This window comes from Dermacentor variabilis, chromosome 2, assembly GCF_050947875.1.
Source record: "Dermacentor variabilis isolate Ectoservices chromosome 2, ASM5094787v1, whole genome shotgun sequence".
NCBI lineage: Eukaryota > Metazoa > Arthropoda > Arachnida > Ixodida > Ixodidae > Dermacentor > Dermacentor variabilis.
In genome coordinates this window covers 60121563-60134052 of record NC_134569.1, presented here as the reverse complement: position 1 = coordinate 60134052, position 12490 = coordinate 60121563, and the positions used below count along the sequence as shown (strand labels likewise).

The 12490-nt window shown below is 49.9% G+C and overlaps 1 protein-coding gene across 7 annotated transcripts in view; it reads left to right on the top strand.

The window, feature by feature from the left end:
• Set2 (SET domain containing 2) overlaps positions 1–12490 on the top strand; it is a 118853-nt gene that overhangs the window by 95465 nt on the left and 10898 nt on the right. The gene's annotated exons all lie outside the window — the stretch shown is intronic.

The window sequence follows — 12490 nt, the reverse complement described above, 5'->3', positions numbered from 1 at the left end:
AGTAGAATGACAGGTGGTAGTTTATAGTAGTCTTTTTGTGACGTCTTACATGCATTGTTTCGCGGCAACATTTGTTGATTCGTTTAAAATAAAACATTTCACACTCCCCTTTTCACTGCTCAATGCTATGATTACCTTGTTGATATGGTGACCTCATGTATGCTCACAAACGAGCAGGCGGCAGGAAGAAATGTTAAGTGTACAGAAAAATGCTACCTGTAAGCTTTGGGGCTGTTTAATAACAGTAGACAGTTGATTTCTGTGACCAAATAAGTTAATGGACCATGGGACCTGAGAAAGAGCTGAACATAACTGCAGCCTCACAACCCAGCCTGGTACAGTTAAACCTCGATATAACGAGCCTGGTAAAATTGGCAATTTGCTTAGTTATATAGAAATTTCGTTCTATTGAAATTCAACCTTTCATGCAAATAAGTACAGTCGCTGATCGATTTTTCTTACGCGGAAAGGGGGCACACAATTTTCCAAATTATTGGGCAATCGCATTACTGCCGAGCATGCTCCCCTTCCTCTCTTTTCCTTTGCTTGCACGAGGAGGTAGCACTCGTGAAGCCACCATCTTTCTTCTCTTACCCTCGCACACTTTCACTCGCACCCAAAGTACACAGTGTTCAAGGCACCATAGGATGTTATCGCACTTGGGCTTTATACAGAACATGATGTGGCTCCACTTCGGCAGTCCTGCAACATGCAGGGCGCAATTTGAGAGGCGTGTTTGGAAGCAGCCGCTTGTAATTCAATCATTTGACCATCTGCGTCCACGGATGTTTCCATTTAGGCCCAAACAATGAAACTTTCCTCTCATTCGACTGCTTCCTAACCTTACGTGAGGCCTCCTTACAGTGAAAGACCGATAGAGGAAGCAAGCGCATTTTGAAAGCTCGCTTCGCCTGTCCTCATGCAAGGAACTGTTGCCGCATGCCTGGGTTCGAGAGGATCTCTTAAGTTGGATATGTGGGGTTTTTAATTATTTTCTTTAATATTTGAGCTAGACTGATGAAAATTTTTAGGTTTATGTACAGTCAACGACTGAATTTTCGGACGCCCAAATTTTCGGACATGCCTGATATTTCGGACGTCTTCGCGGCACCGCCACGAGCCCCATAGAATCAATGTATAAGGACATCTGAAGTTTCGGACGCTCGAACCCCCCGCCGTCCAATTTTCCGGACTTTTTGACGCGACGGAAGGTCCTTTGGCTCCTCGCGCAGCGCCCTTGCGAAGGAAATCGACTTGCAGCGGTAGCATATCACCGCTTTGAACCACAACTAGCCTAATCTAGCCGTCACACACCAATTTGGTCTGGCCACGCTGGCTATGTTTATCGCCGCACTTCCGCCTTCGGCGGAGTTTCCGGAGCGGCGCCATTTCGTTTGTTTACGCTGGCCATGTTTTGGCTAGCGTGGTGTGTGGTTGTGCTGTGCAAGCGTGCTCTGCGACACTAGGCCTAGGTGCTTCGATGCTCGTCAGCGAGCTCCACTGTTCACAACTTGAGGATTTCGCTTGCCTTGGATGGCCCCCACTCCGTCTTCGTCGTCCTCGCCGATGGCATCGAAGCGCGGAAAGCAGTACCGTCGGTTAACAATGGAGAAGAAAACTGCCATTATTAAGCAAGTCGTGAGCGGCCGATCCCAGGCTGGCGTGAGCAAGGAGTTCGGCGCCCATGGACGACGGGATCAACGACCTCCGCTCTGCTGGAGTTTCCATACCTACCTCTCCCCCCCCGTCTCCTCCCCTTTCTTACAAGGGGAATAAAGTTCATTCATTCATTCATTTCATACCTACGGAAATAACTTTCGAACAGTTTGTCGACGCTGACAACGAGCTCGACTTCTGCGCAGAACTGACTGACGAGGAAATAGTCCGTCAGGTTGTGAGGGATTCAGAAGACTCCGATGTTGAAAATGAGGAGCCAATGCCTGCGCAGACTACAAGCGCCGAGTTGACGCGTGCACTGTTGACTCTTTCATCGGTGTACAGTGCTGACATGACCCTTGCTCAGATCGAGGCAAATATGATCGCGTGCAACCGGAACGCCGTCCAAACAACAATCAACAAGTTCTTTAAGCCACTGCAGCAATAACACCGGCTGCCCGACGATGCAATGTACCCTGATGTTCTGTAGTAATATTGTGACATAATAAGTCAAAATGTGCTCTGTATTTATATTGTTAATGTGTTTCATATCAGCAGTGCTACTTCATTTTTTAAATTTTTTTAGTGCATTGTTCAATCGCACTAATGTACTTCTGTTTATGTATGTTACATCCACTCCTGTAATAGCCCGTCATGGGCTGACAGTATCAATAAATAAATAAAATAAATAAATAAATAATAAACCGGCAGTCGGCTGCATACACAGTTTTTGAACGCCTCTTTTTATAGCCACTTCACTGATGCTTTGGCAGGGTTTCGGAAGCCTAGTACTTTGCCCTTTACGTCAAAATCCGATAAAAAAAGAAAAAGTGCGTGTTTTTGCATGCATTCATTTTTTCGGACTGCCTGAATTTTCGGACGTTTTTACGTTCCCTAGAGGGTCCGAAAAATCGGTCGTTGACTGTAGTTTTATGTACCGGTCTCAAATCTAAAGCTTATTTTAATGTATTTCATACCATTCTTTCTTAAGCTGGGTTCAGTCTTCCCTTCAAGTGTCCTTGGAACGTCCTGTGGTGCAGGCCTCTATGGGATATTGCCATAGCTGAAAGCAAGTCGTTCAGCACTGTTTGCCCATTCCCGGTACTTTGAACGGCACAGGCCGCAAGAATGTTCATCTCAAACGGGTTAGATTTTGCCTTTCCCGACATGTGCCTTGAGCTCTATTTCGTTTCCAAACAGCCGCAAAAGATGCATTCCAGGCTCAATTGCACCGCGATACCGTAATCATTTGCACCTCTGGAGATCGAAACACACTATTGCCTCCGCACTTCTGGTACATTGTCTTGCAAAGCAGTTTGTTGACAATATCGATGTCGACGGGCCCATGTTGTAGCGCGTCGTTGCGAGCGTCCACAGCTTCCGCTCGGTGGCCGAGACAGACGATAAATCAGTTTTTCCGTCCGCCGTTTGTCGGAGCTGATCACTGAGGATCGTTGTGCCAAATATCTGTCGCTGTTCCTGGCCGCCACTTCCAAGGGAGCTGGCAGCGGGTATCGCGGACTCGCCCGACGTCGTCTCGTGCACCGATTCATCTTCTGATAGCGCGCCGTTGCCCGACGTTAACGTCAGCGAAACGAAGGAGTCCGCTAGCCTTTTAACGCATTTCCTGCGCTTTTCCCAAACCTGTGGACGGTGCGGTACTTCCAATATGGCAGCATATTGCACGTTCACGCACGTCTTTATCCGCTCTCAAAATGGCGGCACGCGCAAACGATATGGGCGGGCATGCGGCTGAACTTGACGCGCGCCGCGCGGGCTAATGAGAAGCCTCCATTTCGGCACATGATCACAAGCAGCCAATGACGGGCTGTCATTCTTTCTTTACTTTTTTGCACTTTTATCTGCATTGACGCAACACATGAGGCTCATCTGTGGCAGGAAAAAGAGCTGAAGGATCGCTCTTTCAAACGAGGCCAAGATGGCCGTGTAATGGAAGACGGCTATGAAATGCGACGCCGCTGAATATGAGCGTTTTTTGCTATGTTTTCGTGAGAAACCACGTTGACTTCACTCTTTTATTTGATAATTTCTTTAAAACTACCCGTCTCAAAAGCCCAAAACTTCAGCTATGGGTGGAAGGGACTGCGATAATTAAAAATATTTAAAAAAATTGAAAAAACAATTTTTTTTCGTGATTTCTTGGTCCTAAAGACCTGCGTCCCCCCTTAAAAGCTTTAGGCGAACACCATTATTCAATAAAAAGATGTTGTATCATCGCATCATTTTTAAATTGTAGTGCTAATATAGAGACGTGTGCACGCTTTCTTCTAGTTTTGTTCACTAAACGCAAAAAAGTACCACATTATAGTGCAAAACTTGATGTGCCCCAGCAACGCTGGCGCGCCGACGTCGTGCCATGCTTAGGAACGCCACTCATGCCAAACGTGCGACTGAAACGAACATGCCTGGTAAGAGGTACCGTGCTCGCGCTTCTCCGCAGGCGGGTGACAGCGCACATGCGTAAGCAAACATCACTTGGCTAAGCAGTGAGATGAAGCGCTCGTTCATGCCCAGTAGCGGCTTACGGATGCATGAAGGTAGCTTTGGACCTACCTTATGCTGAGGACGCACCAAGGAAACCTTCACTGAAGGCCCCTCAGTAAGGAAGCTTTCAGAGTGACATACCGTATTTACACGATTGTAAGTTGACTCGAATGTAAGTCGACCCCCCCCCCCCCCCCATATCGCTTGACCGAAAAAAAAAAAAAAAAAAGCCCGAGGGCGCATTCGATAACGAAAATTTATTAGTAGCTGGCATGGTCACTGGACTACTCGTCTTCACTAGTGCTGCCATCGTCATCGTTGCTGTGGTCCCACAGCGCGTCGTGGTCCAGCGAAATTTCAAATTTGGCAAACGACCGCACCAGGACATCTTGCAGAACAGCAGCCCACGCCAAATGCACCCAACCACACGCAGCCGTCAGGGAGGCTCTTTTGACAGGTCCTGTTGGCGTAATTTCGCAGTCTTCTGCCGCAAGCCACTCGTTGCACTCGCGGCGGAGCAGAACCTTAAAATTAAGGCGAAGGTCCGGGCTTGTTTCATGACCACGTCGCACTTCAATGGCAGGGACCGATCATACATTTCAGCAACGTACGCCGCAAGCTTAGCCTACAGCTCCGGAAAGCGTCCAGACTTCGGCACGTGGGAAATTTCTCACTTGCCGCCACAGGGGGAAAATTTCGCTTCGCTGCAGTCGCCACTCTCGCAACACCCGGTTAGAAACATCGAAATTGCGGCCCGCTGCGCAGTGATTTGTTTCTTCGGCTTAAAGGATGGCAGCCCTCTTGAACGCTGCTGTGAACGAGTGCCGAACGATTAGTGGGCCTGCAGCACTCATGACGACTGGGGAAGCATAGAAGTAGCACGTAGCCGGCAGTCAAGTGGAGTGCGTCAAAAAGTTGGTCAAACCAATACCAATGCCTTTAAACAGAGAAAGAGAAACCCGCGAGCGGTGTCTGCTCTTCCATGAACTACCGATACTCCCCGCAAGCGCCGCCGTTCTGAGGGTGCCGCCGCAAATTGGAACAGCGGCGCTTCCATCAACTATCGACACCCCCCATGAGTGTTGCATGCACTGGAAGACTCTCAAAAATGTTGAAAAACCCTTCCGAAAAGCGAACAAACATGCGGGATAGCGAAAAGGTACGGGTAGGGCCACATAGCAAACATAAAATTGCAACTACGTTGTAGCTCTCGTTGGTATCGCTTTTTCTGGCGGGGCCATGTTTTGGTTTCGATTGTAAGTCAACCCCCCAACTTCAGACTTTCAAATTTTAAAAAAGGGGTCGACTTACAGTCGTGTAAATACGGTAAGGTGGCCTCACCGCAATGAAGGCTTCCTTACTGAGGTAAGGAAGATTTCATTGTTTGGCCCATATTGTCTCGACATTTCCTTGTGGTGGCAGCAAAATTTTGTTACATTGAAATCTCGTACAAACACACTTCGTGGTATTGCGGTTCTAAATGCGTGGTATTCTATGTACAAAAAGTTATGAAAAGTTAAATACTTCGTTATATTGAAGTTCGTTATACTGAAGTTCTTCATATCGAGATTTAACTGTACAGTCGCCGACCAATAAATTGGACAGCGTCGCAGCACCGCCAATGGCCCCATAGACTTAAAGCCCAGACCACACATACGCATGCGGACGCGCGCCCACGCATGCACAGATGGTGCAGCATGGCTCGTACACGTCGAAGCGCAGCGTGATCTTGGGGAACAGCTCCTCCCTGTTATTGCGCACTTGGGTTGCCTCACGTCGGCGCGCCTGACTATGCAGCTACGTATTAAAGTGGAAAGTTGGGCAAGTTGGTATACATTCGTAATGCTAACAGCACGACCAAGACGACGGAGCGTTCGTCATCAGTGCTTGTCCTGTGTCCTTTCACTCCGTCATCTTGTTCGCGCTGTTACCATTACAGTGGAACCCCGTTCATACGTTTTTCACCGGACCGGGGAAAAAAAACGTAACAGCCGGGAAAACGCAACAGTGAGGAAAGCTCCGAAAATGAATGAAAAAAAGGGCAGCTTCAACTATAGACAATTTATTTCCACAGAGTGCGCTTAGGACTTAAAAAAGTCTAGAATGATGGCTTGCCGTTTCTTTCGCTCGCTAGAAATCGCCACACGTTTCTCAATAGCCTGGAAGGCCGCATTGCTGTCAGCGTCGCTGTGAGGTGCGACGTACCTGCGGAGGAGGTCTAGAGCCTCGACGGCTTCTCCAAAGCTAGGATTTGGCCACTCCCCGGCATCATGCGGCTCGTGCTCCTCGTCGTCACCGCGCCACGGCAATGGCAACGGACAAAGGAATATCCGCGGGAAATTTTGCCCTCTTTGGCGTAATCATGCTAACCTGCTAACGATTGTTTAGTATTGCTGCGGAGCGCGCGCGTCCGAGCAGCCCGGTTGCGCGCGGCGCGCCGTGGGAGAAATGTAAACAAGAGAGGAGAGCTGGCCCGATAGGCGGAGCAACGCCACGAGCAACGCCAACTTCCGGTTTCACTTTTGCTTCACAAAGAGTGACGTGAGGGCCTCTCCCGAGTTTCCTTCCTCCGTGAGTCAACCCGTCCAACCATAGAGTAATTTTGTAGGAAACTCTATGCGTCCAACAACCGTGCGGTGACCCTAATCACAGTGATGATAGTGAGAGCATTTTTCACGAATGACCACTTAGTGGCGGCCTCTCGAACTGGCGTGCGGCTTCTTGCAGCCAGTTCCATAGCCAAGCCCGGCCAAGCCCAGCCAAAACTTGTCAAAAGCCAAAATGGCGGCTGGAGCGCGTTGCCCACGGAGGAAGGAAACTAAGGAGAGGCCCTACCCGCTCCGCGCGCTAGAAGAAAAGTGTGGCGGAAATGACGTAGTAGGTTCTCATTTTTTGCTGCTTTTTTTTTTTTTTTCTTTTTTTTTTTTTTTTTTTTTTTTTGTTGTATGGCCACGCCTTTTGGGCCACAATGGCGGCGTTGTTATGGTTTTGAGCGCTCACACGTGTTGCTCTGGTAGGTTTCATGCCGTGGCAAAAGCTCTGTGTGGGCGGGTTTGCGTTAGTCACCGTGTCTTGTTGCGCTGTGTTACCTGCACCGTGCTCTGCCGGATATTGCGCGAGCGCACGAAACCACGCGCAGCGCGGCGTGGTTTCGCGAAAGATTTACACAAGAGAGGAGGGTGGCCCAAAAGGCGGAGCATCGCCATGAGCAACGCCAACTTCCGGCTTCACTTTTGCTTCACAAAGAGTGACGTCAGGGCCTCTCCTTAGTTTCCTTCCTCCGTGGCGTTGCCTAATTCAGCCCAGGCGAGCTCGGAGTGCTAAGTTGCGACGTATCATGCGGGAACGTTTTCACAGCTACGACGTAACAGCGGGGTTCCTTATACATTGGATCCTATGGAAGCTATGCCGGGACCGGATGAAAACAACGTAGCAGCCGGGAAAACGCAGCAGTGAGGAACGTAACAGCGGGGTTCTACTGTATGTACGCAGCTAAGGCGCGGAACGTTAAACTCTCAGTGAAGCAGATTTATATCACACAAGAAAGTGCTTCTTTCCTTTTTGTGTTGATCTAACAGCTATAAACATATAATAATTACATTTATAGACATCTAAGCATTTTGAAAAACTGTCAGTAACAAAGTACGAAGCGGCGTCTGCTGTGAGTGAGCCCAGTGAGCGCGCACTGTCGCGCCTCTTTGCGGATGTAAACCACCATTCCTTGCGAGACGTGGCAGGCGAGGCAGGCGCGAGGCGCGCAGACACAAGCTTGCGCGCGTCTGCGAGCGTACCTGTGGTCTCGGCTTAATGAGTAAAGACGACCAATATTGCGGACAGCCGCCAGCTCTACACTCGATTATCCGGTCTCTGATCATGGCTGTAGCATACATTGACTCTGCCACCATTATCTCCTCTGCCAACCTCAACGTGACATCAACAATGGCCTCAGAGATACGACATATCAAGTATGGCCTCCAAGATTACACATCAGGTGGTAATCTATGAGGCCTTGCGTTGGTCACAGTACTACACCTCAGAGATTTAACTGAAATTCCAATCTTGGAGGCTTTGCCTGAATTGTAGGTTGCATCAACGTTGCGATCATGACATTGTATTGTAGCAGCCCTGCGCACAGCCTGCTCTAGTCATTCTGGCCTTTCGGACAGTGTTCCACTATTATGTGCTTGTTTGTTTAGTTTGCGTTCGAGACAGGGCTCTGCTGGCTCCAATAAGTATTTCTTGTGACCATATTGACAGTCTGCGTCAATAGGTACCAACGGTACCCTCGCACTCCGAATGAGTCCAGCTCCACAACTGAAGAGGCTGAACTGCCTGCCGCCTACCACAACGAGCTCAAATGCGGACATGATTGATGACCTGCTAGGCTGCGGTCCACCAATTCCTGCTGCCGTTACATTTGAAGACTTTGCAGACGTCAACAGCACATTGTTGTCGTGTCCCGAACTGAACGATGACGAAACAATTGAGCAAGTTCTCCCACCATCAAACTGCAGCTCTAACTTTGATGATGATGATGCACAGTGTGCACCGGAGCCTTCACATGCAGATCTGACTCCAGCTTTTGCAGTCCTTGCATTGGCTTACAAAGAGAATACAAAACTGGCAGAAATACAGGTGGACTTGGTTGCACGCAAGTGGAAGTGCATGCAGCTGTGTATCAACCACTTCCTTGCGCAGGGGCCTTAAAACGCAAATAAAATGAGCCTTTTCAGATACATTCTTTTTTTTTTTTTAGGGCATTCAATAGTTCAGACTTATTACACTCGAAAAATATTAGACTCGAAAAATGTGCTCTCATGGACACGCGAGAACGTCCCGCAAAGCCCACTGAGCCCGCAGCGGACGTTACGCAGCTTTGGGAAAGCTGCAGGCGCACACAAGATACTGTGCTTGCTCCTGCCTACCGCACATCTGCACTGAAGCTTCCGCGGATTTGCTCCATATGCAGAGCTGCTGCAGATGCCCAACTAAAACTGTCTATTTTCGCTTGATGCCGTGGCAGCCTAGCAGCGACAACAGTGGCCACAAACTCCCTTAAGCTGTAAGCCAGCAATTCCACCAGCCCCCTCTTCTCAGCAAACACCTGCATGAGGCTGACATAATGTGCAACTTCTGCCACTGTCTAGCCTGAATTGTCCATGCTGTCGCTTTCCGTGTCGTCCTCATCACTGGCGTTAGGCGAAACTTCGGCAATAACAGAGGCAACAATGGAGAAAAGTTGAACCTCGTAGCTGACGTCTTTTCGCAGTTCCAGCAGCACTGCCGAGCATCTTCGCCTTCACATTCCAAATGCCACACACCATAGTCAACGGTAGATCCCTCTTGCACGCCAGAGCAGACTTCGTGCTATGTTCAATAGCACAAACGCTGTACAATTTTTCTTTTATGCTGGGCGGCCCGGCTTTTGTCCGAGCTTCGGCATGACACGAGTCCTAGCTTGCACGACGCCACAACACAGGCCACCACTAGCCAGCCACAATGCTCTCTGGCTCGGCGCTGAAATTAGGTTGCTGTTAATGTGGCTTCACCCTTCCAAGCGCCGCCCTCTGCTTTTGTGCTTGGAGTCTGGCCTCTGAGGCTTGTTCTTCTGCCTGGCTGACCTACCGCCATGATTGCGCTATGAAAAGTGCAGACACTTCGTTTTAAAGGGACACTAAAGGTTACCAGAAACTCAAGTTAAAGTGGTAGAGCAATGTTCTAGAAAGTCTAAGGCGTCAATATAATCACGAACATAGCTTTAGTAACCGAGAAATTGAGGTAAATGCATGACACGATTTGAGACCCCCCAGCGACATTCCGGTACTAGCCCGATGACGAAAGAACTCCTCATAATTTGTGTTACTAATACTCAACTACTCGTATTAAAAATATCATTTCATTCGATTATAAGACGGAAAAAAATGTTGCTTGTCTACGTCTATTCGATTCTAAGAAAAAATATCATTTTCATGTTACCCTTCTGTAGTATGGGTGATCGAAAGGTTTCGTTTTAGCTCGACTCTGCGCGCTCGACTCTGCGCCGCGCACGCTTTGGAGTTTCAGTAGTTTCGTTATCGCGTCGTGCTGTGAGGGTTCTGCTGGCTCGCGAAACTTTCATTTGGAACAAGCAGCGAGAATGCCACGTCCATGTGATGTCGTGGGAAGCCCTCGTTGCTTTCCCGCTCCGGAGAGCCGGTGTCGAGGCCGCCGTAGTACGCAACGACGCCGGCAGTGCGAGCCCTCAGCAGCAGGTCGCGCTCGTCGGTGCTCAAATCGCTGAAGTTGAGCCCACCATCGCGAGCCAATCTGTCGGTGTCAGGGTCCATTGCGACGAGCGTCGAAGTTAGCGTCATAGAATGAAGTACAGTCGAACACGGATATATCGAACTCGAAGGGGATCACGAATTAATTCGATATATTAAAAATTCGATATAAAAAAATACAGGCCCAGAGACTACCTGTGGCGGACGATGACCTACCGATCGGCGCATTCAAGAATGACAACTATTTCCGCACACACGACGCAACGCAATGCTTTATTTGCGTGAAAAAAAATCGCTTATGTTGGTCTGCTTCTTCGCCTTGCAAATGAAATTGAAGACGCCAGCCTCGATCTTATCGAGGCTGTTCAGGTGCGAAAGCCCGGTTCCTTCCATGTCGCCGCAACAACGGCGAATCAAGCTGAACGCGGCCGCCACTTCAGCGGCGGAGTACGAGCGTGTAGCCGCCCCCTCGTCCGGACGATCTTCGTCGCCACTCGAGCTGTCGGCCTGGGTCCCTGCGACTGCAGCTACAATGTCCTCGTCGGCGAGGCTCGCAACAGCCTGAACATTGCTGTCAACGTTCACAAAATCGTCAGCAGACACTTCGGCTGGAACGGCAGCCGGGAAAAGGGACGACAACTCGCGAAACGCGTCGTCCATGCACTCGTTGTCGCTGTCGCCGTCTTCGCAGGTTTCGGGAAGTTTGGCCGTCACGAGGCCTGCCTTCCGGAAGCAGTTGGCCACGGTATCCTGCTTCACGTCTCTCCAGGCGCCCGTCATCATTTGAATGGCCCCCAGCAGGTCAACCTTAAGCTCGGTGCCCATGCGGAGGTTCACCAAAAGCCTATCAATGAGTCGCCTCCTGTAGCCGACTTTGAACGACTTAATGATGCCCTGGTCGAGCGGCTGCAACTTCGCTGTCGTGTTTGCCGGCAGAAACTTGAGCGCGATGTTTTTGAGCTCGCAGGTGGTGTGATGGGCCGAGCAATTATCTACGAGAAGGCAAGCGTGACGCCCCGACTTGCCCAGTTCGGCGTCCCACGCTTGCAGCCATTCTATAAACAGCTGACGCGTCATCCACGCCTTCTTATTGAAGGCATAGCGAACGGGGAGCTGCTTACAGTTTTTGAAGCAGCGCGGTGCCCTTGCTTTGCCGATCACAAAGGGCTGGAGCTTTTGAGAGCCGTCCATGTTTGCAGCGAGCAGAACGCTCACGCGGACTTTGCTCATCTTGCCCCCGTGACACGTGCTGCCCCGGACGTCGAGCGTCTTGCTTGGCAGCATCTGCCAAAACAACCCGGTCTCGTCGGCGTTGAAGATTTCCGCGGGTGAAAACTTCGCGCAAATTTCCGGCCATTCGTTCGAAATCCACTGCTGGATATCCTGGCTGATGACGGCTCCGCTTTCCCCAGAAATGGTTTTGCCAACTATCTTATGGCGGTTCTTAAACCTCTGCAGCCACCCTGTATTGTCGGCGAAGTTGTCATCACCGAGTGCAGCGGCAAACCATTTAGCTTTAGCCATTAGCATTGGGCCATCCACCGGAATGTTTTTAGCCCGCACCTCTAAAAACCACGCATAGAGGGCCTTTTCAACTTTCTCGTGGGCAGGAGCGCGCACACGACAAGCTCCCGACGTTCGTTGCTCCGCCGCTTTCGACTTTATGTCCGCCTTGTTTTTTAACAAGGTGCTTAGAGTGCTCCGAGGAATCCCGAAGTCGTCTGCCACCGTCGCACTTTTCTCGCCCGCCTCAACACGCTGAATGGCTTTCAGCTTTGTCGCAAAGTCCAGGTTCTTGCGCTTCTTGACGCTGCTTGTGCTTGCTGTGGCCATTGCTTCCGCGTCAGCTCACCACGATTCAGTCACACGTGCCGTGAGACGCACGCAAAACAATAATGAACACGAAACACAAGAACGCGCACAAAACACAAGAATTCACGTGCGCAGCCTCCGCCAACAAACCGCTCGCGATGGTCACCTCCGAGGGCGACTGCGACGTACGAAAGGCACGAGCTGTGGTTGGCTGAGCAAAACTCGTGAAAAAGCAACAAGAAAAAAAAAACAAA